The sequence below is a fragment of the Lampetra planeri genome, chromosome 82 (assembly GCF_965212315.1).
Source record: "Lampetra planeri chromosome 82, kcLamPlan1.2.h2, whole genome shotgun sequence".
Classification (NCBI taxonomy): Eukaryota; Metazoa; Chordata; class Hyperoartia; order Petromyzontiformes; family Petromyzontidae; genus Lampetra; species Lampetra planeri.
Genome location: NC_136186.1, coordinates 1,358,452 through 1,382,842, shown reverse-complemented (window position 1 = coordinate 1,382,842; position 24,391 = coordinate 1,358,452). Strand labels below are relative to the sequence as shown.

Sequence of the window (24,391 nt, the reverse complement as noted above, 5' to 3'; positions counted from 1 at the left end):
GATCGCACCCGGGCGTCGATCAGCCTCCCATTGTATCTGTACCAAATGGTAATTCCCCCGGTACAGCTATTGAAGGCTTCACGAACTACGCAGTCGAAATAGATGTTAAATAATGTGGGAGCCAGAGGACATCCCTGTCGCACCCCAAGGTGTACAGGGAAAGGCTCCGACTCCCGGCCACGTAGTTTTACCCGGGCCCGCTCACCATCATGAAGGTCCTTAATGATCGTGAGCAGAGGGTCAGGGACTCCGAAAGCACGAAGAACAACCCAGAGCCCAGTCCTACTGATGGTATCATAGGCCTTGACCAGGTCAATAAAGCAGAGATGTAGGTCTTTTTGGAATTCCCTACACCTCTGCTGTAGCAGACGGACAGAAAATATGGCATCTGTGCAGGACCGCCCTTTCCTGAAACCACATTGGGGCTCCGCAAGCCTCTCCTCAGCATGCCTAGCAAGGCGATGTTGAATAATCCTTGCCAGGACCTTACCCGGCACACTGAGGAGTGAGATGCCCCTGTAGTTGTTACAGTCGGTACGGTCCCCCTTCTTAAAGAGGGGGACCACCAGGGCATCCTTCCAGTCCTGCGGAACCCGTCCAGTGGTCCAGACTGTTGTTATGATGTCATATAGGGCAGTCTGTGCACAAACGCCACCCTCCCTCAGCATTTCGCCTGGGAGATCATCTCTGCCCGGTGCCTTCCCTGGTCTCAGACTCCGGATCGCCCTCAGTACTTCCTCAACAGCCGGTACCTCAGCCAGCCACTCACAGGGGGTGACCTCTTCCAATATTTGAGGCACCGCAGCCTCAGCAGGGTTATCCCCACTTTGTGCCATGATGTTACACACACACACAGACACACAGACTCACACACACACACACATACTTACACACGCACAGACACACACACACGCACAGACACACACACACATACACACACACACAGACTCACACACACACAGACACACACACACAGACTCACACACACACAGACTCACACCATTTCTCACCTTCGCCAGATGCTCCCCCCGACTCTCTAACGGACAAACTGCCTGAGGGAGACACGAGGGGGCGGTACCAAGTGACCACGCCCACCGTGACGTCGCAGACCTGAGCCCCTCCCCCCCACCGGAGCTCCTCCCCCGCACCGGAGCCCCTCCCCCCCACCGGAGCCCCTCCCCCCCACCGGAGCTCCTCCCCTCCACCGGAGCCCCTCCCCCCCACCGGAGCCCCTCCCCCCCACCGGAGCTCCTCCCCTCCACCGGAGCCCCTCCCCCCCATGCCCAACCCCTCGCCCCGCCCCTTCACCCCCCTCGCCCCGCCCCTCCCCCCGCTGCTACTTCCGCTGAGGCCGGGGCGAGTGGAGGCGGCGCTGTGCATTGTGGGTGGCGAGCGGACGATTTGGATTCCCGCTCGCGGCCACCGTCGGTGGCTCGCGAGCTTCTGAAGCGGTGGCTCGCTGGCTGGGCCTCCTCTACGTCGACTCAGCCCGAACAAGGCGAGCACCTTGCACGCTGTGGACGCAGCAGCAGCAGTGGCGGTGGTGAGGGGGGCAGAGGACGCGCCTGTTGAGGTCACGGCCCTGCTGCTGCTGCTGATGATGATGATGAGAGGCACTGACAGATTGTGGCTGATGGGATGAGTTACATTTAGTTGTTTGTGTCTCTGGAGGGGCGGATTTGTTGTCGTGGCAGAAATGGCCTCGACTAGAGGCCGCGATGTGGAGTATTTGGTCTACTCTCCCACGCTGGGCGTGCCCGCACTTTACCCCGATACACACGCGGGGCGTGAGCTCACTGGGCTTGCAATACAGAGGTGCAGGTTCGCGTCCATTTTTCACTCACCCACTCAGCCACTCACCCACTCAGCCACTCAGCCACTCACTCACCCACTCAGCCACTCACCCACACACCCACTCAGTCACTCACCCACCCACTCAGCCACCCACTCAGCCACTCACCCACAGAGGGATAAAGACCCTTTATGCAGTGGTATTGTAGTATCTGCGTCAATTTTTTGTTGTTTGGTTATGGTGGTGGTTGTGGTGGTGGTTGTGGTGGTGGTTGTGGTGGTGGTTGTGATGATGGTTGTGGTTGTGATGATGGTGGTGGTTGTGGTTATGATCATGGCTTTAGTTTTGGTTTTATAGGTGGTTGTGGTGGAGGTTACAGGTGGTTATGTTGGTTGTTATGGTAGTTGTGACTCTGGTTGTGGTGGTTTAGGTTGTGGTTATAATTGTGGTTGTGTAAGTTGTGGTTATATGTGTGTTTGTGGTTATATTTGTTATAATTGTGTAGGTTGTGGTTGTAGTGGACATAGTTGTGGTGTAGGTGGTTATGATGGTTGTTATGGTAGTTGTATGTATTTTGAACTTCAATTGCACCCTACCCAGCCAACCATACTAATTGGAGGTATGATTATCGTTGTGGTTATTTTATGGTTGTTTTGGTTTTAGTTGTGGTGGTGATTGTGGTTGGTGCAGGTGCTGGGTTGAAAGATGCGTTCCATGTCCTCTGCCCATGCGGCTCCAACAACGATTGCTCCAGCCAGCACTGCCGCCCCTATGGTCACATGACCTTGCCTCCCAGCATACCTTGCAGTCGTCATTGATTCTGGGCCATCTTTACCTCCTGCATCTCTATAGGAGCTCTCGCTTCCTCCACACACTCTCCTCCTACCTCTGCTCTCTCTCCCCGTGTCTCCATCCCCCCTCTTATTTCTGGGTGGTCCAGGTTAAAGGGTTAGGAGTTGACTGGCTGCACTCCGACCTTTGACCTTGGCTGTCATCTGAGTGGGATTGTCGCACATCAGTCAACCCATAGTATCAGGATCTGTCCCATGACCTCATCCTATACCTAGCCTGGAACAGCAGTTAACCTGTGGCACCTACATCTGTCCCGTGACCTCCTGCTGCACCTAGCCTGGCACAGCAGTAAACCCATGGCACCTGGGTCTGTCCCATGACCTCCTCATCCTGCAACTAGCATGGCACATCAGCAAACCCATGGCACCTGGGTCTGTCCCGTGTCCTACTGCTCCTGCACCTAGTCTGGCACAGCAGTCAACCCATGGCACCTGGTTTGTTGTGATGACATTACCGCCACGTAGTGGCGAATGACGGCCATTGTCGTTGTGAGTTTGTGGGCTTGTGTGTGAGTAATGGTGATTGAGTGTGTGACTATCATGTCGTGTCTGTGTGAGTTGGATGGTAGGGGTGTGTTTATGAGGGTGAGTGTGTGTGAGTGTGTGAGTATCATGGTGAGTATGTGAGTGATGGTATGTGACAGTGTGAGTTTGATGGTGATTGTATCATGTTGAGTGCAAGCAATACTGTGAGCTTGACTTATTTCCCCCCCCCTCCCTTTACCCACTCTTCCTCCCTCTCCCTGCCCTCCCCTCACTCTCCCCCAACCCTCTACTTCCCTCTCCTTCCCTGCCTCTATCCCTCTCGGCGTGGCCGAGTGGTTACTTCTAAAGAATTATGGAACTATCCCTCTCCTTTCTCCCATAACTACCTCGCCTGTTATACAGGAGGTCGTGGGTTCGATCCCTACCCTCACACCTGCTATATATTTCGAGTTTGCGTGTCTCCCTCTCTCCCCGTGGTCACGTTCAGAGTGTTTGGTTTCTATAAATGTCGACGTGATGATAGGCCACTTCGTTGACTTATCATTTGTGGCATTTTCCCTTCTGAAGAAGAGCTGTGTAGCTCGGTGGGCATTACCTGGAAAAATTGAAATAGTTTAGTTTCCTCTTTTCCTCCTCCCTTCCTCCCTCTCGACACCCCTCCCCCCCAGCACAACAACAAGAAGCAGGAGGAGGATGGTTTGTCTCCCAAGCCGAGCGCTTCCAGGTCCACCTTCAAGATCCTCCCTCTGCCCCGGGGGGAAGATCCCCTCGCACAGGGTTACCGTACCCCACCCACATACACACGAGGTTACGGTGCCCCCGCCACACATACGCACAGGGGTACGGTACCCCCCACTCACATGCCAGGCTATGTGCACCACACAGAGACCCAAAGACTCGCACATAGATCCATAGACTCGCATAGACCCATTGACTCACACAGAAACCAATTAACTCAAACAAAGACCCGTCGAAACACGGACAATATACTTACACAAAGACCCATAGACTCATACAGACTCATCCACTCGTGCACCCACCCACTCAACGACTCACAGGCTTACTCGCTCACCCAATCCCTCACCTACTCACTCAGCCGCTCACTCAGAAACTCACTCAAGAACTCGCTCACCCATTTACCCACCCACTTGCTCACCCACTCGTGCATCCACTAACAGAATCGCTCATAAACTCACCCACTCACACGCTCAGAAACTGACTCACAAAATAATTCACCCACTCAATCGTACACTCACTCGCCCACTTACCCATGCGCGCACAGATTCACCCACTTACTTACTCGCTCACAGACTCCCTCTCTGATAGACTCGCTCATAGACTCACTCGCTCACAGACTCAATCACTCACAGACTCACTTAGAAGCTCTCACCCACTAACTTATTCAGAAACTCACTCAACTACCGACCCACTTACTTAAAAACTACCTCACTTATCCGCACCCACTCGCTGACCTACTTATTCATCCACTCGCTCAGCCACTCACTGACCAACTCACTCACTCACAGACTCAGTCGCTCACTCATCCACTCCGAAATTCATTCATCCACCCACCACTCAATAATTTCATCCATTCACTCATCCACTCACTCAACCACTCACTCATTCAACAACCCACTCACTCACCCACTCACTTGGAGACTCTCACCCACTCACTCACCCAGTCTATTAGACACTCATTCAGAAACTCACTCACCTACTCACTCACCCACACAATCGATCAATCACTCATATACTAAATCACGCACCCACCCACACACTCACTCACCCACTTTTCCACTCACTTAAGAACCCACTCCCTCAACCACCAACTCAGAATATCACTCCTCCACTCACTCACCCATTTACTCACCCACTCGCTCACCCACTCATTCAACAACTTTCTCACTCGTGGACTCACTTGCTTATCCACTCACTCATCCACTCACTCATCCATTCACTCATCCACTCGCTCATCCAATCTCTCACCCACTCGCTCACCCACTCACTCATAGACTGACTCAGAAACTCACTCACCCATTCACTCACCCATTCACTCTCAGACTCTCAGACTCACTCGCTCACAGACTCACTCACTCACAGACGCACGAAGAAGCTCACTAACCCACTAACCGATTCAGAAACTCGGTCAATCACCAAACCACCCACTCAAAAACTCCTTTACTCATCCACACTCACTCACTAACCTATCTACTCATTTACTCAATCAGCCACGCTTACTCACTAACTCGCTCACTCATGCACTCAGAAAATCACTCATCCACTCACTTAAAAACTCCTACAACCACCGACCCACTCGCTCAAAAACTCACGCATCTACTCTCTCGCTCACTTTCTTATTTACTCACCCACTCCCTCACCAATTCACTCGTTTCCCCACTCATTCCTTCAGTCACTCACTCATTCAGCAACTCGGTCAATCATTATCTAATTCAATCACTCGCCCATTCACTCGAAGACTCACTCGCTCACTCAACCTCCACTCACTCACCCACTAACCGACTCATAAACTCACTCAGCTACTCACCACTCATTCACCCACTCATCCACTCATTGAATAAATCACCTACTCGCCCACTTTCTCAGCCACTCAATCAGAAACTCATTCACCTACTCACCCACACAATCACTCACCCACTTACACTCGGGAGTGGGTGGTTTTAGAGTTCAATGTTAATCATTGGGACTCCCATAGGGTTCAGTGTTGCTCACTGGGTCTCCCATAGGGTTGAGTGTTATTCAATGGGTCTCCCATAGAGTTCAGTGTGACTCACTTGGGCTCCCATCGGGTTCAGTGTTAATCACTGGGTCTCCCATAGGGTTGAGTGTTAATCACTGGGTCTCCTATAGGGTTCGTGTTAATCACAGACCCATAGATTCCTAAAGCCCTAACCCTATAAACACCTAAGCCTCTATACCCCTAACCCTCTAACCCTCCAAACCCCTATACTCCGAAAACTATAACCCTCTAATCCCCTTCACCCTTAACACCCTAACTTTTTAATCCCCTTAACCCTTAAACCCCTCACCCTCTAAACCCCTCACCCTCTAAACCCCTATGCCTCTAAATCCAACCCCCTAACCCTTTGAACCCCTAACTTTCTCCAATCCCATAATAAAGGTTTTTTTTTAGCGGTAAGATCGTGTGAATATAAATGTGTCTTAAAACCTGTCACCACCCAACACAGCCAATTAATAAAGTTTGTCACGTGAACAAAAAGTGCCACTTAGTTTATACTTTAGCACATCAGTGTGTTGGAGACTAACCCAAATTAACCTTTATTATGAATAACCCCTCAACCCCATAACTCCCCCTGCGTCACCCCCCATGTCCCCCCTCACCCCCCTTCACCCCCCTCACCCCCCTGACCCCCCTCGCCTCCCCCAGCTGCTACTTCCGCTGAGGCCGGGGCGAGTGGAGGCGGCGCTGTGCATTGTGGGTGGCGAGAGGCTGATTTGGATTCCCTCTCACGGCCACCGTCGGTGGCTCGCGAGCTTCTGAAGTGGCGGCTCGCTGGCTGGGCCTCCTCTACGTCGACTCAGCCAGGAGAAGGTGAGCACCAAGCGCGGTGTCGACACATCAGAAGTGGCGGTGGTGGGGGGGGGAGACAAAGGAGGCACCTGGCCCACAGGTGCCTGCTTTGTCTCACTCTCTCTCCCCGTGTCTCCATCCTCTCTCTCCCCGTGTTTCCATCCTCTCCCCGTGTCTCCCTCCTCTCTCTCCCCGTGTCTCCCTCCTCTCTCTCCCCGTGTCTCCCTCCTCTCTCTCCCCGTGTCTCCCTCCTCTCTCTCCCGTGTCTCCCTCCTCTCTCTCCCCGTGTCTCCATCCTCTCTCTCCCCGTGTCTCCCTCCTCTCTCTCTCCCCATGTCTCCCTCCTCTCTCTCTCCCCGTGTCTCCCTCCTCTCTCTCCCCCCGTGTCTTCCTCCTCTCTCTCCCCGTGTCTCCCTTCTCTCCCCGTGTCTCCATCCTCTCTCTCCCCGTGTCTCCATCCTCTCTCTCCCCGTGTCTCCATCCTCTCTCTCCCCGTGTCTCCCTCCTCTCTCCCCCCGTGTCTCCCTCCTCTCTCTCCCCGTGTCTCCCTTCTCTCCCCGTGTCTCCATCCTCTCTCTCCCCGTGTCTCCCTCCTCTCTCTCCCCGTGTCTCCATCCTCTCTCTCCCCGTGTCTCCCTCCTCTCTCTCCCCGTGTCTCCATCCTCTCTCTCCCCGTGTCTCCCTCCTCTCTCTCCCCATGTCTCCATCCTCTCTCTCCCCATGTCTCCATGTCCCCTTCTCTCTAGGTGGTGCAGGTTCAGGAGTTTACTGGCTGCACTCCGACCTTTGGCCTTGGCTGTCGCCCAAGTGGGATTGTCGCACAGCAGTCAACCCACAGCATCAGTATCTGTCCCATGACCTCCTCCTGCACCTAGCCTGGCACAGCAGTCAACCCATGACACCTGGCTCTGTCCCGTGACCTCCTCCTGCACCTAGCCTGGCACAGCAGTCAACCCATGGCACCTGGGTTGTTGTGATATCACCATCATGTAGTTGCAAATTACGGCTGTTGTCGTTGTGAGTTTGTAGGTTTGTGTGTGAGTAATGGTGCGTGTGTGACTTTCATGATGTGTGTGAGAGTAGGATGGTAGGGGTGTGTATCATGGTGCGAGTGTGGGTGTGTATCATGGTGAGTGTGTGGGTGTGTGAGTATTATGGTGAGTGTGGGTGTGTGAGTATTATGGTGAGTGTGGGGTTTGTGAGATGGCTGGCAATGTTGATGGGTGGTGATGATGATGCCTTGTGCTTGAGAATGGCACACTGAACTCTGAGTACCCTTTAAGTGCTGTCTGGTCCACATTGTAAAGGGCAGGACTTTCCCACCTGTTCTTTATTTAAGAGCAACGTTGGTCACAACAATGTTGTTACTTCTTACAGCTGGAATTTATCCTAAGTACATGGAGAACCACATTGCAGCCATGTGATAGTTGATGTTGTGCAGTAAATGATGACCGGGCTGAGACCATTGACTCGCTAGACTTGAGAATCTGCTTTGATCACAGGTGACTGCCTGGATTCAATCCCAGGTACTCCGTGGTGCCAATTCAGTGCTATGACCACAAGGTCCATCGGCCACCTCTAAACACCTCCCACGTTAAAGACATAAGCAGCAACCTGTTTAGTGAGCAGCAGCATTCTTTGAATATTGTTCCAAAGCAATTGGGATTGTGGAGCAGTGGCACAGTCCTGCATTTCCTTTCTCTTTAATCCACAGTGAAGCAGAGCGCAGTGGAGACGTGGGGCAATAGAGCAGAGGAGCAATGGAGTAATGAGGCAGTGCAGCAAAGGAGCAGTGGGGCAGATGAGGGGTGGATTTGTCGTGAAGGCGAATCACCTGAATATGTGCTCTGAAGAACCATTTCCCAAAACGTCTCTTTTTATCTATATCCTTGTCCCACCGCACACACAGCCGGGACACCGCACACACGAGCCAAGGCACATTTAACCAACCCAGGCAGCACTCGCAAGCAATGCAACGTTACGTTGTGTCCTCATGAGTTGATTTCACAGTTTATAGTAACAACAGCAACAAAATATTGATCCTAATTCTTAACCGGGTGGCCTTAAGACTTGTCACGTGCAGGTTTTGTTCATTGTCTGCACCAGACCCCTGCAGCTGTCTCATTCTGGGTCAGCTGCCCCTTACATGTCCTGGAAACCATGGCAAGGTCATCGCATGAGGACCGCCTGGATGAAAACCAGCATGGAATGGGGCCCAGTGTGGGGCCGGCTATGCTAATGGAATAGTCCCATGTGTGTGTGTGTGACGTGAGGTGTCCTGGAAGCAGTCATTCTCCGCTGCAGTGCTGGCATCTGCTGCTCAGTTTCATTCCCCAGCTGTGGTCCCAGTGGCACCGTGGGTCGTGTGGTGATAGCGGTCACGGTTGGCGCCGATCCACGACCACCACCCCTACTGGGCGGTGGACCTGCCTCCACAAAGTAGCAAGTGGCGGAGGAGTGAGGTGAACGCTCTCGCCATGCGAGCGAAGCCCCCTCGCTTCCTCTTCTTTTCGTGCATCTCCACCTGCACCTCCTCCATCTTTTCTGTCTCATCCTCCTCCATCCCCTCTTCTTCATCCTCCTCCTCTTCCTGTGCCACCTCTGTCTTCTGTCTTCTCCATATTCTCTTCCTCCATTAGCACCATCTCTTCCTCCTCCATCTTCTCCTCCTCACCCTCCTGCACCACCATCTCCTCCACCCTCTTCTCTTCCTCCTCCACCACTGCCATTGTTTCCGCTTTGTCCGTAGTCTCCATCTCCTCCACCACGACCATCTGTTCATCCTTTGTTGTCTCCTTGTCCTCCATCTCCGTATTGTCTTTATCCTCTCCCTCCATGCTCTCCTCCATTGTCACCATTACAATCTTGTCCTCCTTTGCCTTCTCTTCTTCTGTCTCTACCTCATCCTCCATCTCTTTCACCTCTTCCTTCGTCTCCTTCTCCACAACCTCTGACTTCGCTTCAAAGGCCTGGAGGAGTGAGGAGTGCTGCGCTTGCTCAGATCTGTGAAGAGACAAACACGACACCGTTCCACATTCTTACTACGGCAGACATCGCCATCTCTCCATCGTCCGTGGGTGGAATGTGTGGCGGATTCATTCAAGCTTAATATAAACAGCAGTAACAACATGGCCAGTGAGTGTGCTTAGTATTGGCACTGTCATTCTAATGGGGCAATGCTATCCTTGAGATAGGTTCAGCTGTGTCTCACACAGACTGTTGTGGTTTCACAGTAGTGGGTGGCCTTGCTGTGTCAATTTAGCTGAATCATTTGTAGTGACATTTTTCTTTTTATGTGTATTCTAATTGATCCCTTGGACATAATTGCCTACGCATTTAAAATGACATCGGTGGAGATCCTGAACGTCCACTGTGATGGAATGGGTGTGTATCTTTGTGGTTAATGCAGCGGCAGTAATAGCCAGGGCAGGAAGCAAGATCTGAACTGTAAGTGGTGAGGGATGAGTGCGTGACCCTTTGGTTGCTTCAACCGATCCACGATTTCAATAAAATATCCGACAGTGATTTGTGGTCGACAGAGCCGCCTCCCTTGACATTGAAGGCATCTCAGAGTGCATTGAGCGCGATGAGCCACTCACATCTCACATCTCTCATCTCAACGCATTTGAAATTGGACACCCCTCCCAGTGGTCGCTGTCTATGTGCATTACAAGGCAACTTGTCAGCTGGCCTGGAAACAGGCATGAGAGTGCGAAATTATCACGGTGGATGGAGGGTTAAATGGTGAAATATGGCCGCATCGTTATCTGGTCTCACCCAGAAACCAATTATGGAAAGTAAATCTGTCCACAGTATAGCGCAATGTATACGTGGAGTTTGCAGTGTCTGTATATTATGTGAGTGCAGCAGAGCTGGAGCACCTGTGCCTCAGCAAAAGGGACCTGGGTTTGATTTCCACGTTATCTGTGTGGAATGTGCTGCCCGCTGTTCTGGGAGGATTCTGCAGCTTTCTCCCTGTAACTGAACCCACGCAATGCAAATCGCTCAATTTGGATCACAAACAGCAGCAACTTTGTTACCAACTGTGAGCAAACTTGACAGGACCCTCCTGAAAAAAAGTCTTGAGACTTAGTGAGGCTCATCCTGTGTAAACAAGCATGATAATAAATGAAAATAAACACACTGGACACACGCAGAGTGGTTTACCGTTGCTCAGCGGCTCCAGAGTTTGCTTTCTCTTCTTGGAAGCCCTCTTCTCCAAAGCTCGGAGCAATCGGGCCCTGCACAGGAGTGGCGGCGACGGTGGCGCTGGCGGTGTTGGCAGAGGCGGTGTCAGTGGTGGTGGTGGTGGTGTTGCTGGTGGTAGCGGTCTGGAGCCAGTGTTGCTCGATCTTGGCGAGGCGCTGCTCCTTCTCTAGGCGCTTTTCCTCCATGAGGCACTTTTACTCCACTAGACGCTTCTCCATCAAGTGCTCCTGAAGTTTTACCTCAATGAGGTGCTTCTCCTGCATGAGACGTTTCTCCTCGACAAGCTTCACCTTGCAAAGGCGACTCTCAAGATGCTTCTTCTTCTCGAGATGCTTCAGCTCTACGAGACGCTTCACCTCAAAGAGGCGATTGTGTTCCTCCACCCGCCTCTCCTCTGAGGCACTTCTCCTGTGAGGCACTTCTCTTCCTCCACCCGCTTCTCCTCTATGAGGCGTTTCTCCTCCATGAGGCGCTTGTCTTCCTTGACCCGCTTAGCTTCTATGAGGCGCTTCTCCTCATCGACACACTTCACAATGGCGAGACGCTTCTCCACCTCCAGATGCTTCTCCTCGAGACGCTTCACGTCGCGAAGGTGCTTTTCCTCCATGAAGCGCGTTTCCTCAAGGAGGCGCTTTTCCATGACGCGTTTCACGTCATTGAGGATCTTGTTTCTAAGGCACTTCTGCTCCGCGAGGTGCTTCAGCTTGGCGAGGCGCTTCACTTCAATGGGGCGCTTCTCTTCCATGATGCGCTCCTCCGCAAAGCGCTTCTCCTTGAGGTGCTTCTCCTGGAGACGCTTTACTTCTGCGAGGTACTTCACTCTGGAGAGACGCTTCTCCATATGCTTCTCCTCGAGACACTTCAACTCACGGAGCCGCTTCTCCTCCATGAAGCGCTTCTTCTCCATGGAGCGCTTCTCCATGGAGCGCTTCTCCTCAATGACGCGCTTCTCCATGAGGCGGTTCTTGAGGAGATTGTCTCGAAGGCATTTCTACTCTGGGATGCGCGTCACCCTGGCAAGGCGCTTCATCTCAATGAGGCGGTCCTCTTCCATGGTGCGTTTCTCCTTCGCAAGATGCTTGTTCTCCTGGAGACGCTTCACCCCGCTGAAGTTCTTCACCTCCCCAATGCTACTCTGTTCACGCGAAGAAAAGCACAGGACCGTTCAGACATGCACACGCAGGACAAAATTCGTACTCCCAGTCACGCAAACATGGACGGGCACGTACACGAACAAAAATGCATACTCGCACATCTATGTACGAATGCAAACATGAACATTTACTCGTGCAAACATGCTAGAACACGTGAATATACACCACCTAATGTTATAAAAAAAATACATGTTACATAATATATTCTCACAAGTTCCATAAACGTACTGAAGGCTGTGTTAGTCTGCGACGAGTTCATGGCCATTGTTGGCAACAATCATTACGGGCAAAACATTTCCACAATATTCGATTGTAAAGATCTGGATGCCCATAATCTGGACAAATTTTACTGCAGCATCCATAGTAGGCAACTGGAATGGCAACTTCCAATCAGCTCACAGACGGAATTCATGAGATTGCATGATATTCTGTCTTTATTGGCAAAATAAATGGCAACGTGAAGTGCTTGCACGAGTGGAATATGGCAGGACGTGATGGTGGAGAGATGGAGTGATGGTGTCTGGAGATGGTGTTGTGATATGGAGGTGAAATTGTGGAATGTTCTGGAGAAATGGTGTCTTGTGATGGTACAGTGAGGGAAAAAAGTATTTGATCCCCTGCTGATTGTGTACGTTTGCCCACTGACAAAGAAATGATCAGTCTATAATTTTAATGGTAGCTTTATTTGAACATGGAGAGACAGAATAACAAAAAAATCCAGAAAAACGCATGTCAAAAATGTTATAAATTGATTTGCATTTTAATGAGGGAAATGAGTATTTGACCCCTCTTCAAAACATGACTTAGTACTTGGTGGCAAAACCCTTGTTGGCAATCACAGAGGTCAGACGTTTCTTGTAGTTGGCCACCAGGTTTGCACACATCTCAGGAGGGATTTTGTCCCACTCCTCTTTGCAGATCTTCTCCAAGTCATTAAGGTTTCGAGGCTGACGTTTGGCAACTCGAACCTTCAGCTCCCTCCACATATTTTCTATGGGATTAAGGTCTGGAGACTGGCTAGGCCACTCCACGACCTTAATGTGCTTCATCTTGAGCCACTCCTTTGTTGCCTTGGCCGTGTGTTTTGGGTCATTGTCATGCTGGAATACCCATCCACGACCCATTTTCAATGCCCTGGCTGAGCAAAGGAGGTTCTCACCCAAGATTTGACAGTACATGGCCCCGTCCATCGTCCCTTTGATGCGGTGAAGTTGTCATGTCCCCTTAGCAGAAAAACACCCCCAAAGCATAATGTTTCCACCTCCATGTTTGACGGTGGGGATGGTGTTCTTGGGGTCATAGGCAGCATTCCTCTTCCTCCAAACACGGCGAGTTGAGTTGATGCCAAAGAGCTCCATTTTGGTCTCATCTGACCACAACACTTTCACCCAGTTGTCTTCTGAATCATTCAGATGTTCATTGGCAAACTTCAGACGGGCATGTATATGTGCTTGTTTGAGCAGGGGGACTTTACGGGCGCTGCAGGATTTCAGTCCTTCACGGCGTAGTGTGTTACCAACAGTTTTTTTGGTGACTATGGTCCCAGCTGCCTTGAAATCATTGACAAGATCCTCCCGTGTAGTTCTGGGCTGATTCCTCACCGTTCTCATGATCATTGCAACTCCACGAGGTGAGATCTTGCATGAAGCCCCAGGCCGAGGGAGATTGACAGTTCGTTTGTGTTTCTTCCATTTGCGAATAATCGCACCAACTTTTGTCACCTTCTCACAAGCTGCTTGGCGATGGTCTTTTAGCCCATTCCAGCCTTGTTGAGGTCTACAATCTTGTCCCTGACATCCTTGGAGAGCTCTTTGGTCTTGGCCATGGTGGAGAGTTTGGAATCTGATTGATTGCTTCTGTGAACAGGTGTCTTTTATACAGGTATTAAGCTGAGATTAGGAGCACTCCCTTTAAGAGTGTGCTCCTAATCTCAGCTCGTTACCTGTATAAAATACACCTGGGAGCCAGAAATCTTTCTGATTGAGAGGGGGTCAAATACTTAATTTCCTCATTAAAATGCAAATCAATTTATAACATTTTTGACATGCGTTTTTCTGGATTTTTTTGTTGCTGTTCTGTCTCTCACGGTTCAAATAAACCTACCATGAAAATTATAGACTGATTATTTCTTTGTCAGTGGGCAAATGTACAAAATCAGCAGGGGATCAAATACTTTTTTCCTCACTGTACATAAGCAACAGCCTATATCGTGAGCAGCAGCATACTTTGAATACTCTGTAAAAAAAATAGATTTTTGAGTGGTGCCACAATTCTTCAATTGCTTTATCATACCTCTGGTAGCAGGAATAATTTCTACAAGACCGAGTTCTAGAGAGCCCCTTTAGACGATATTTTGGTCTACTCTTCCACATTGGGCAGTTGTTTTAGAAGAGGAAGGAGTACCCAAACCTAAACCCTCCACACGCACCTTGCTGTTCGATTGTGGCGTACCCATTTCTACTGCTAGGTGGACAGAGGCAGGGGGGTTTAAGAAACTCAACTATTTGTTTCAACTACTGTGGCAGAAGGGGAACAGAGGGGCAGAGGTGCAGTGGAGAAGAAGGGCAGTGGAGCATTGGACCTGAGGAGAAGTTGGACAGTGGAGCAGAGGGACAGTGGAGCAGAGGGGGCAGTGCGGCAAAGGGGCAGAGGGGAAAGAGGTCAATGGGGCAGTGGGGTAGTGGAGTAGAGTGGCATTCAGACACTGTCTTTCCGACAGACCTGTTCTTCACCTGAGGACGGCTGCTTGCGTTGTGGCCGAAACGTCGCGAGAATTGTATTTTATTATGTTTTATTTTTATTATTCTATTATTTCACTTCTAAGTGACTTTACCGAAAGAACCAAGAAGATAGAGTGGCAGTTGTGCAGGAGGCGATTCACCTAAATATATTTTCCCACCACTATTTGTATTTGCTCTGAAGAAGGACCATTTCCCAAAACGTCTCTCATATGTTTGTCCTTGTGTAATGACAGAGTTACACCTGTTGACATGACAAAGTGACACGTGCTGTCCTGGGAAGGCATTTACGGGTACAGGCACAGAAGTAACAGCCAATCAGGGAAGGAGGCGTATCTGGGGCAAAGGAAACAGGTGGGGTTAGCCAAAATGCTCCGGGAACCTGCTTGAAGGTTCCACAAGAGGGCGTGGCTGGAGGCGGGGCTTAGCCACACCTGGGGGAATATAATGGGGAGCGGACCCGGAGTTCAGGGCTCGTGTGGGGTCCTGGCTGTGTCGCTGTTCACCGAAAACTCTCTCCGTCGTCTGGCCACGTGGAAGATCTCCTGAATGGTTCCATCGCCGTCATCATCATGCCGCCAGCCAGCGGCGAGATGAGTGAGGGCGAGGGGACCACGCTGAGTGATTGGCTCTGCGTGCAGCCAGTAGAGTTGTTATTGCCTAGAGTTATATTCAGTGAGAGGAAGAACCAGTGTTGGCCTGAATTGTGCCCACTGTGAGAAATAAAGAAGTACCCTCTACGTGACGTGTCGAAGAAATCGCTCATTACACTTGTACTGCCACACACACAGCTGGGACACCTCACATCCGAGCCAAGACACATTTACCCAACACAGACAGCACTTGCAAGCAATTCAACGTTATGTTGTGTCATCATGGGTTTATTTCACAAAGTTTATATAGTACCAGCAACATCAATGGTATTAAATCTTATTCTTTACATGAGTGGCCCTGGGGCTTGCCACGTGGCAGGTTTCGTCAATTGTCTGTACCAGACCCCTCTAGCTCTCTAATCCTGGGTCAGCTGCCCCTTCCATGTCCTGGAAACCATGGCAAGGTCACCCCATGAGGACTGCCTGGATGAAAACCAGCATGGAAGGGGCCCAGGATAGGGACGGCTATGTTTTTTGGCTAGTCCCGTGTGTGTTTGTTGTGTGAGGTGTTTGTTGTGTGATGCCAGGACTGTAGTCCTGGCATCTGCTGCTCAGATTCCTTCCACAGCTGTGGTCCCAGTGGCACCGTCTCTCCGGCGAACCATGTGGTGTGTGTGTGACGAGTATCACAGGGTGTGTGGGTGGGTGGGTGGCATGTATCACTGGGTGGGTGGGTAGTCTGGTGATAGTCATGGTTGGCAGCGATCCACGACCACAACAACCACCCCTACTGTGTGGTGGACATGCCACCACAAAGCAGCACGCGGCGGAGGAGGGAGGTGATCGCTCTCGCCACGCGAGCAAGGCCCCCTCGCTTCCTCTTCTTTCCCTGCATCACCACCTCCACCACCTGCACCTCCTCCACCTCCTGCTTTGTCTCGTCCTCCATCTCCTCCTCTGTCTCGTCCTCCACCACCATCTTCTCTCCATTCTCTGTCTTCTCTATTCTTTCCTCTTGTTCCTCCTCAACCTCCTCGTCCTCCACCACCTCCACCTTCTCCTCTTCTTGTTCCACCTCTGTCTTCTCTATCTTCTCTGCTTGGAAGCACTCTTCTCCAAAGCTTGGAGCAATCAGGCCCTGCACAGGAATGTCAGAGGTGGATGCGGGGGCGGTGGTGATGGCAGCGGTGGTGGTGGCGGTAGCGGTCGTGGCGGTCGTGGCGGCGGCAGCGGTGGTGGTGGTTACTGCGGTGGTTGTGGTGGCAGAAGTGGTGGCGGTGGTGGTGGCGGCGGCGGTGGCGGCGGTGGTGGTGGTGGCGGCGGCGGTGGTGGTGGTGGCGGTGGCGGTGGCAGTGGCGGTGGCAGTGGTGGTGGCGGTAGTGGCGGTGGTGGTGGCAGTGATGGCGGTGGATGCGGTGGCGGCAGCAGCGGTTGCGGTGGTGGTTACTGCGGTGGTGGTGGTGGCGGTGGTGGCGGCGGCAGCGGTGGCGGTGGTGGTGGTGGCGGCGGTGGTGGTGGCGGTGGTGGCGTTGGCGATGGTGGCGTTGGCAGGGGAGGTTGTAGCGGTGGTGGCAGTGGTGGTGGCAGTGGTGACGGCGGTGGTGGCGGCGGTGGTGGCGACGGTGGTGGTGGCAGTGGTGGCGGTGATGGCGGTGGTGGCGGTGGTAGTAATGCTGGCGAGGCGCTGCTCCTGCTCAAGGCGCTTATCCTCCTCGACGCGTTTCACGTTGGCGAGACACTCCTCCTCCAGATTCTTCTCCTCAGGACACTTCATCTCGAGATGATGCTTCTCATCAATGAAGTACTTCACTTTAATGAGGCGCTTCTTGAGGAGATAGTCTCGGAAGTACTTCTCCTCTGTGCGGCACTTCGCCCTGGCAATGCGCTGCACCTCAAAGAGGCGCTCCTCTTCCATGGTGCATCTTTCTTTGCCAAGGTTCTTTTCCTGGAGATGCTTCAACCCGCTGACGTCCTTCAATTCCCCAATTATCCTCTGATCCAGCAAAAATAAAAAAGGAACATTCAGACATACACATGCAAGCAAACAATAAAACATACTCACACATGTATGTACAGATGCAGCCATCCACATTCAGTCATTCAAACTTGCTTAGTACACACAGACATAATTCATGTGACTGCCTGATATCATTATGTCTTCATTGGTAATAAATGGCCACTTCAAGTGCCTGCATGAGTGGGACGGTGAAGAGATGCGGTGATGGTGTCGGGACATGATGTTGTGATATGGAGAGGAGAAGTAGTGGAATGTTCTCGAGAGATGGTGTATTGTGAAGGTATAGAGGCATGATGAGGCTCTAATATGGTGTATTGAATTGGTGGTCGTGTAGTGTGATGAGAAATGTGATGGTGAGAGTTGGTGTCGTGATATTTTGGTGTGGATGGTGTGGTGACATGGTGTGCTAGTTTTCGAGACAATGTCGTGTGTTTTAACCCTACAGACCCCATACACATCGTGCTCTCTTTTAGCCCCGCCCCCCCTCCCAATACGTTCCATTCATTGGCTACCACATTCTGATAAGCTCCTCCCCCCTCCTTAACTTGTATTTAAGAACTTGCATCTTGGAATCCCTGCCTCACTTGATACAGCAAATTCAGATGTGACGGTCCCACCTGGGATGGAGACTTGTGTTGCCTCCGAAACGTCGTGATTTTTATTATTTTATTTTTATTAATTTTTATTTAATTTTATACCTACGTGACTTTACCGAAATAACTAAGAGTATGAATCTTTGCAGTCACGAAAGCTTCAAATCTAGAACCCATACACACCTTTGGGGAGCGATTCTTGTAACTTTGGCCTGGGAAAGGGTCCACCTTATCCATAACGTCCCCCCACGTGGTCGACTGGCACGCCGACTCCCGGGCTATGAAGAACAGAAATTCATTCCAAGGACGAGTAATGAATTAGAGAACGAAGGACATGGAGTTTCACAGAACTAATTTTGAGATCCCAGTAATTACCTCTTACCACCAACAGGACCTGCTATTGAGAAATATTCATCACATGGCAGTAAAACTTTACAAGTCATGTTTTTGTCGGCATTTTGAGACCGTAAATTACATAAGCTTGAGACCCCAGTTTGAACAAAGATGGCAGAAACTCAAATCTAAACCCATCCTCTTTGCCACACTCGATCATTACGTCTTCCCATTACCACCAAGCCATGTCTACGAAAAATCATTTATCAAGGAGCCTCCTCCTCCGCATATAATTTATGTGATGCAGGTATCTGGGACTTACCCTCATAGTCATCCAAGATCTCAGCCCACGTGATTTGTCCGTCCATGTTGTTGGGAAGGAGTAGATTTTGTTTGAAGTTGGATGGCCTGTGGAGGTTGGAACAACGCTCAGATTTAGCAACCTTTTGAATCACTCATCTTAATTAATACATATTTGAACACTCATTGTACCAATCTAATCACTATCGTGACTATACTCTTGGGTTTTTTTTTTGTAAAGTCACGTAGGTAAAAATAGATAAATAATAAAAAATAAATAATAAACATTTATCGAAATAATAATAGAAATAAAATATCACGACGTTTCGGAGGCAACACAAGCTTCCTTCATCAGGTGTAAAAAGGCACAGCTAAATAGCTGACTTAACAATGATATTTCACCTCTAATCCAGACATGCATGTTCATGTACAGCCCATTTGTATTAATCGACTGCTTGATAAATGACCCATATGCATTGTAGGTCATTAGGGTCATATGACCATACTTAAATGATTTGTTATAATACGAGCATGACGTCGTAGGTCACTTGATGTCAGAGGTACCACCCATGTGGCTGTGACACCACAGATTGGAGGCAACTCTGGCAGCGTCTAGGGTCTGAACTTAAAGGCAGATTCCTCCCCAATTGTTGAATAACATTCAGTACATATAATGTAGGGCACAATTGTACCAGCAATCAGAACACAATCATTGTAGACATGTTATTAATATTCTATGAGATTTAAACGGATTAGTTATACTCATTTTAAATGCTGACTCGCTTGGAGTCTAAACAACGACAGTAACAGCAACATTTCAGGGAATGCCAAGTATCCTAACAGTTCTACATTGAATTTATATTTAAAGCATTCGTGACTGCAGGGATTCATATTATTGGCTCTTTCGGTGAAGTCACATAGAAGGGAAACAATAAAATAATATGAATATAAAACAATACAATTATCACGACGTTTCGACTGCAACACAAGCAATCATCGTTAGGTGTGAAATCCACAGCAAGATTGCTGAAAATTGAATTATGAACATATAAAAATAATGAAGCTTTAGTTTGTAGTCGAAATGTAAAATAAAAAGAAACCACATTCATCGTCAACAGGGTCGCTCACCTCGTTGATGGTTCGCTCTCAAAAGGCTTCTTCTGCTGCTCCCTCGTGTGCATTCCTCTCGACTGTGGGTGGAGGCGTGGCTGTGACGTAACAGAGGTGACGTCATTAGCGCGAGGCTCCGCCCCCCACGATCCCGGCTGGCGCATCACGTGGTGCAGTGCTGGTTGTGCGCGGGACCGGAAACAGTTTTTTATGTAGTTTATACTTTAGTTTTCTACGTGGTTGTTTAGTAACTGCAGCTACATATCATTAACATTCCTTTCCTTTGTTAATGCTACTTCCTGCACCCCCCTTGGTGCTGCTGATCCTGCATAATGCATGGGCATAATATGACTTTGAAACCCCCCCGCCCACCTCCTACGCATTTCCCATGAATATGCTAAATTCCTCTTCATATGCACATTCCTTTGTTAAGGCTCTCTTTTTCTTCCACCTCCAACTCAGCTTATATATAAGCCCCTAGCTTGGCATTGTCTCATTCTTCACCTGAAGACGGCTGCTTGCGTTGTAGCCGAAACGTCGTGAGAATTATTTTATTTTATTATGTTTTATTTTTATTATTTTATTACTTCCCTTCTACGTTACTTTACCGAAAGAACCAAGAAGATGAATCCCTGCAGTCACGAAAGCTTTAAATCGAAATTTAACCCTCACCCCCAGTTCGCATTTCCGTCCCTAGGTTCGCATATATATATATACATATGACATCCATACATACGAGTATCATGGGATTATTATGTAGGAGGTCATAGAATGAATCTAACTCATTTGCCTTGCTTTCATCCCTCGACTGATATTCATCTTCGGTGGATGCATGAGCAACCACCACTCCTCGCCTCCCGTTGATTGGGAGGTGTGCCCACGGTAGCCTGGGGCTGAGAGCTTTCCACACCTTACGCCACGCTCCCACGCCTCCTTGATTCGTTTTTTTTCTCAGAAGAAGAGCCCCCTGTTGTTTGGAATTCCCCAGCCACAAGTAAAGTTCTGTAAAAACAATCTGCTACCTCATCGGCGGTGCCGGACGTTAACGCTGCGGTGGATGTGAGCAATGTCCTGGAGGGAATATTCTTAGGTTTTTTCGGTAAAGTCACGTAGGTAAAACATTAAAATTAATGAAAGTAAAATAAAAATAAAAATCACGACGTTTCGGAGGCAACACAAGTCTCCGTCATCAGGTGGGACCGTCACAGCCAGATTTGCTGCATCAAGTGAGGCAATGATTCAAGATGTAATCCCTTAAGAGCAAGTTGAGGGGGGAGGAGAGGGGGGGCGGAGCTCATCAGAATGTGGTAGCCAATGAATGGAACGTATCGGGAGGGAGGGGGGCGGGGCTCAAAGACGGCACGACGTGTCACGTAGAACGTCTCGGGAGGGGGGAGGGGGGCGGGGCCAAAAGAATGCACAACGTGGTACAGGTCAGCGGCTTGGACGTTGTGCATTCTGTAAACTAATATTAATGTCTTCTTGGTTCTTTCGGTAAAGTCACGTAGAAGGGAAGTAATAAAATAATAAAAATAAAACATAATAAAACAATTATGTTTTATTTTTATTATTTTATTACTTCCCTTCTACGTGGCTTTACCGAAAGAACCAAGAAGATGAATCCCTGCAGTCACGAAAGCTTTAAATCGAAATATAATATTAATGTATCGGCCATAACTGTGAAATACCATCTAAAATATCACAATGTTGATCGAGGTATACTTAAGTTAAGAGGTGCATGTGTTGACGTGGTTTAATGAAAATATTTAAGGACCACTGTGTGTCTAGACAACGAAGGTGAATTGTTATATTCGATCAATTTAAATGGTTAGAATTGCTATGGATACCCATCTGGATGGTGTAGTTTGTAAGTGTTGTTTATCATTATAACCATTATTAGTCTATAGCAGAAAGTCTCGTGTGTGTTTACACTGCTGTGTATGTACAGTGCTTTGTGTACGTATGTGTTTTAATTTTCCACGTGTTTTCACGGTAATTGCATTGAATGTGGAGCAGTTACCTATCGGATTACTTGTTGATGTGGTGTGATGTGCAGTGGTTGTGAGGTGGTTCAATTCCTGATTTTACTCTCGTAGTTAAGTGGTCTTGTGGAGCCAAAGTTTGAGAAAGACTGTGATCATATCTTTGCTCAATATTAAAAAAATATATATTTCATTTTCCTCATTGTTTAATAATTACTGCAGATGATCGGTTCCAGGATGTATACGTTGATTTCACGTTCGTTGTTCCTGTGTTTGATGGCTTTCACTTCTGGATGGATAGCTTCTATCGATAAGGACGTCAATGGGGAATGACAAATAGACGTTTACGTGTTTGATTTTGAGAAGATTTTTTAACTATTGAATTCCTGAAAGTAAAATAATTGTCTCGTTCCTTAACTGTTTGACCAAAAAAAGATTGATTAATATTTCGATACGAGTGTTAACATCAATATTCTTGCAGATTAATAAAGACCTGATTTGTTTTTAAAGATAACTGATCGTTCGTTATATCCTTCCTTAAAAAGAACATGGACGAGTAGACATGCACACACGAGTGTGCTTCCAAACACGACTGTATACATATATATATACAGCAGCGTGCATTCACACACTAGTTGTAATATACAGGGGTGTACATACAGACAAAGCAGTAGACGTACACACACGAATGCTTCTCTTGTTGTAGTGTTTCTACTGTTATGGTTTATCGTATACATAAAGTTATCTAATAGTTTGTTAACTGTACAATGCTTATATCACACACATGTCCACACACACACGAGCCAAAGACAAGTGAACATACACAGCAATGCAAATGCACACAGCCTTACAAGCTATACCATTTAGATGAGTATTAAAAGTTGATGACAGTAATTGTGATCTTGATTTGAAGCTGTCGTGACTGCAGGAATCCATACCCTTGGTTCTTTCGGCAAAGTCACGTAGATAGAAAAATTATCAAATAAAACAAAAAATAATGAATCGCGGAAAATATAATCCAGCTGGATAATTTTAATAATATATCACAACGAAACCTCGTGATATATATGTTTTTGTTACATTTTTTATGTTTCTACCTACGTGACTTTACCTAAAGAACCAAAGAGTATGGATCCCTCCAGTCATGAAAACTTCAAATCTAGATTGAGTGTAGTAAAGTAATCAGTTTTGTTTATTTGCTTCCATTTGTTTACTTCTGATACGGCACACTGGTTCGGATTATTCTTCCCATTTATGATATATCTCTAGAATCATTTGCATTATCTTCATTAACTTCCTTGCATTCAATTGTTTTTCTCGGAAGTAACGCTCCTCATATCTAGCAACATACCTAAACAACCAAACCATACACAGCAAGGCATCGGTGTCTGTTTGTGGAGCCGGCCACGCCGGAGCGGTTATATGCGGGGTGTGAACACATGATTATACATACCTATACACACACATGCACGCATGTACATATCCACATCAACGAGTGTAAATAAACACACGAGTGGACATACACAGCAGTACATATCCATGGACATACACACAGTAGCAGACTCGGATAGCTGGGTTTTGTTATTATTTTCACAAGTTAAACTGACGATATGAATCTTAGATGCCCCACAACACTGAACGTTATGCGAATGACACAAACGCATGCGATTCTAATTCCACTCCAAACGCTTGGCCTCATGTTTAATGCGTGTTGTGAAGTTATTATTTTAGTTTATTTGCATGAAGTATGTTTAAAGATCATGTCTTTGCTACGGCACACTGGTTTGGATTATTCATCCCATTAATGAAATCTCTCTAGAATCATTTGCATTTTCTTCATAAACTTCCTTGCATTCAATTGTTATTCTTGAAAGTAATGCTCTCCATATCTAGCAACACACCTAAGCTCATGTAGACATTGTGCTTAAACCTAAATATTAATGTGCATTTCACTGCATTATTGCTGGCTTCTGTTTGAATACAGATGGGCATAATTATGTGCATGTTGTTTGTTTGCATATTTATAATGGTCCAACTAGTAAGGGTTGTCACCTAAACAAAACATGCCAATTCGTCACTAGTACAGCACACCGGTGTGTTGGAGAGCCAAGCCACAACCTTTACAATCTGAGTACGACGATTCGGCAGTAATTACAACTAGCTTGATCAGGCGACAGCCAGATTTGTGAAGTCTTACTGTTTCGTTCCTTATATTGAAGCGAAAATGTGTTGACCACGCAGCTGCGCTCTTGCACAATGTGGGGGGGGGGGGGGGGGTTACTGCAGCAATGTACATTAAGCGTGTAGCATTATGTGAACCCTTTGGACTTGTTCTTCCTGTCTATTGTGTTTATTACTTCAGGACGAATGGCTTCAATCGATAAGGACGTCAATTGGGAATGATTTATCGATGTTTACGTGTTTGATTTGAGAAGATTTTATAACTGTTGAATTCCTGAAAGTGAAATAATTTTCCGAGTTTCTTAACCGTTTGACCAAGCGAATTGATGAAAAAATGTAATGCGAGTTTTAATGTCAATATTCTTGCAAATCAATAAAGACCTGATTGGTTTTTTAAAAAACACAGACGAGTAGACATGCACACGCGAGTGTGCATCCAAACACTGCTGCATTTATAAATCGGAGTGCATGCCGACAAAGGGCAGCGGACTTCAATAGAGCG

The 24,391-nt window shown here is 48.4% G+C and overlaps 1 long non-coding RNA gene across 1 annotated transcript; it reads left to right on the top strand.

Moving 5' to 3' along the window:
* Positions 1-3,505: 3,505 nt before the first annotated feature.
* Positions 3,506-10,850, top strand: LOC144738370 (uncharacterized). Its single transcript, XR_013589241.1, has 3 exons — positions 3,506-3,969; positions 6,536-6,700; positions 7,426-10,850. It is a non-coding gene; the product is annotated as an uncharacterized LOC144738370 (long non-coding RNA).
* The last annotated feature ends 13,541 nt before the right edge of the window (positions 10,851-24,391 follow it).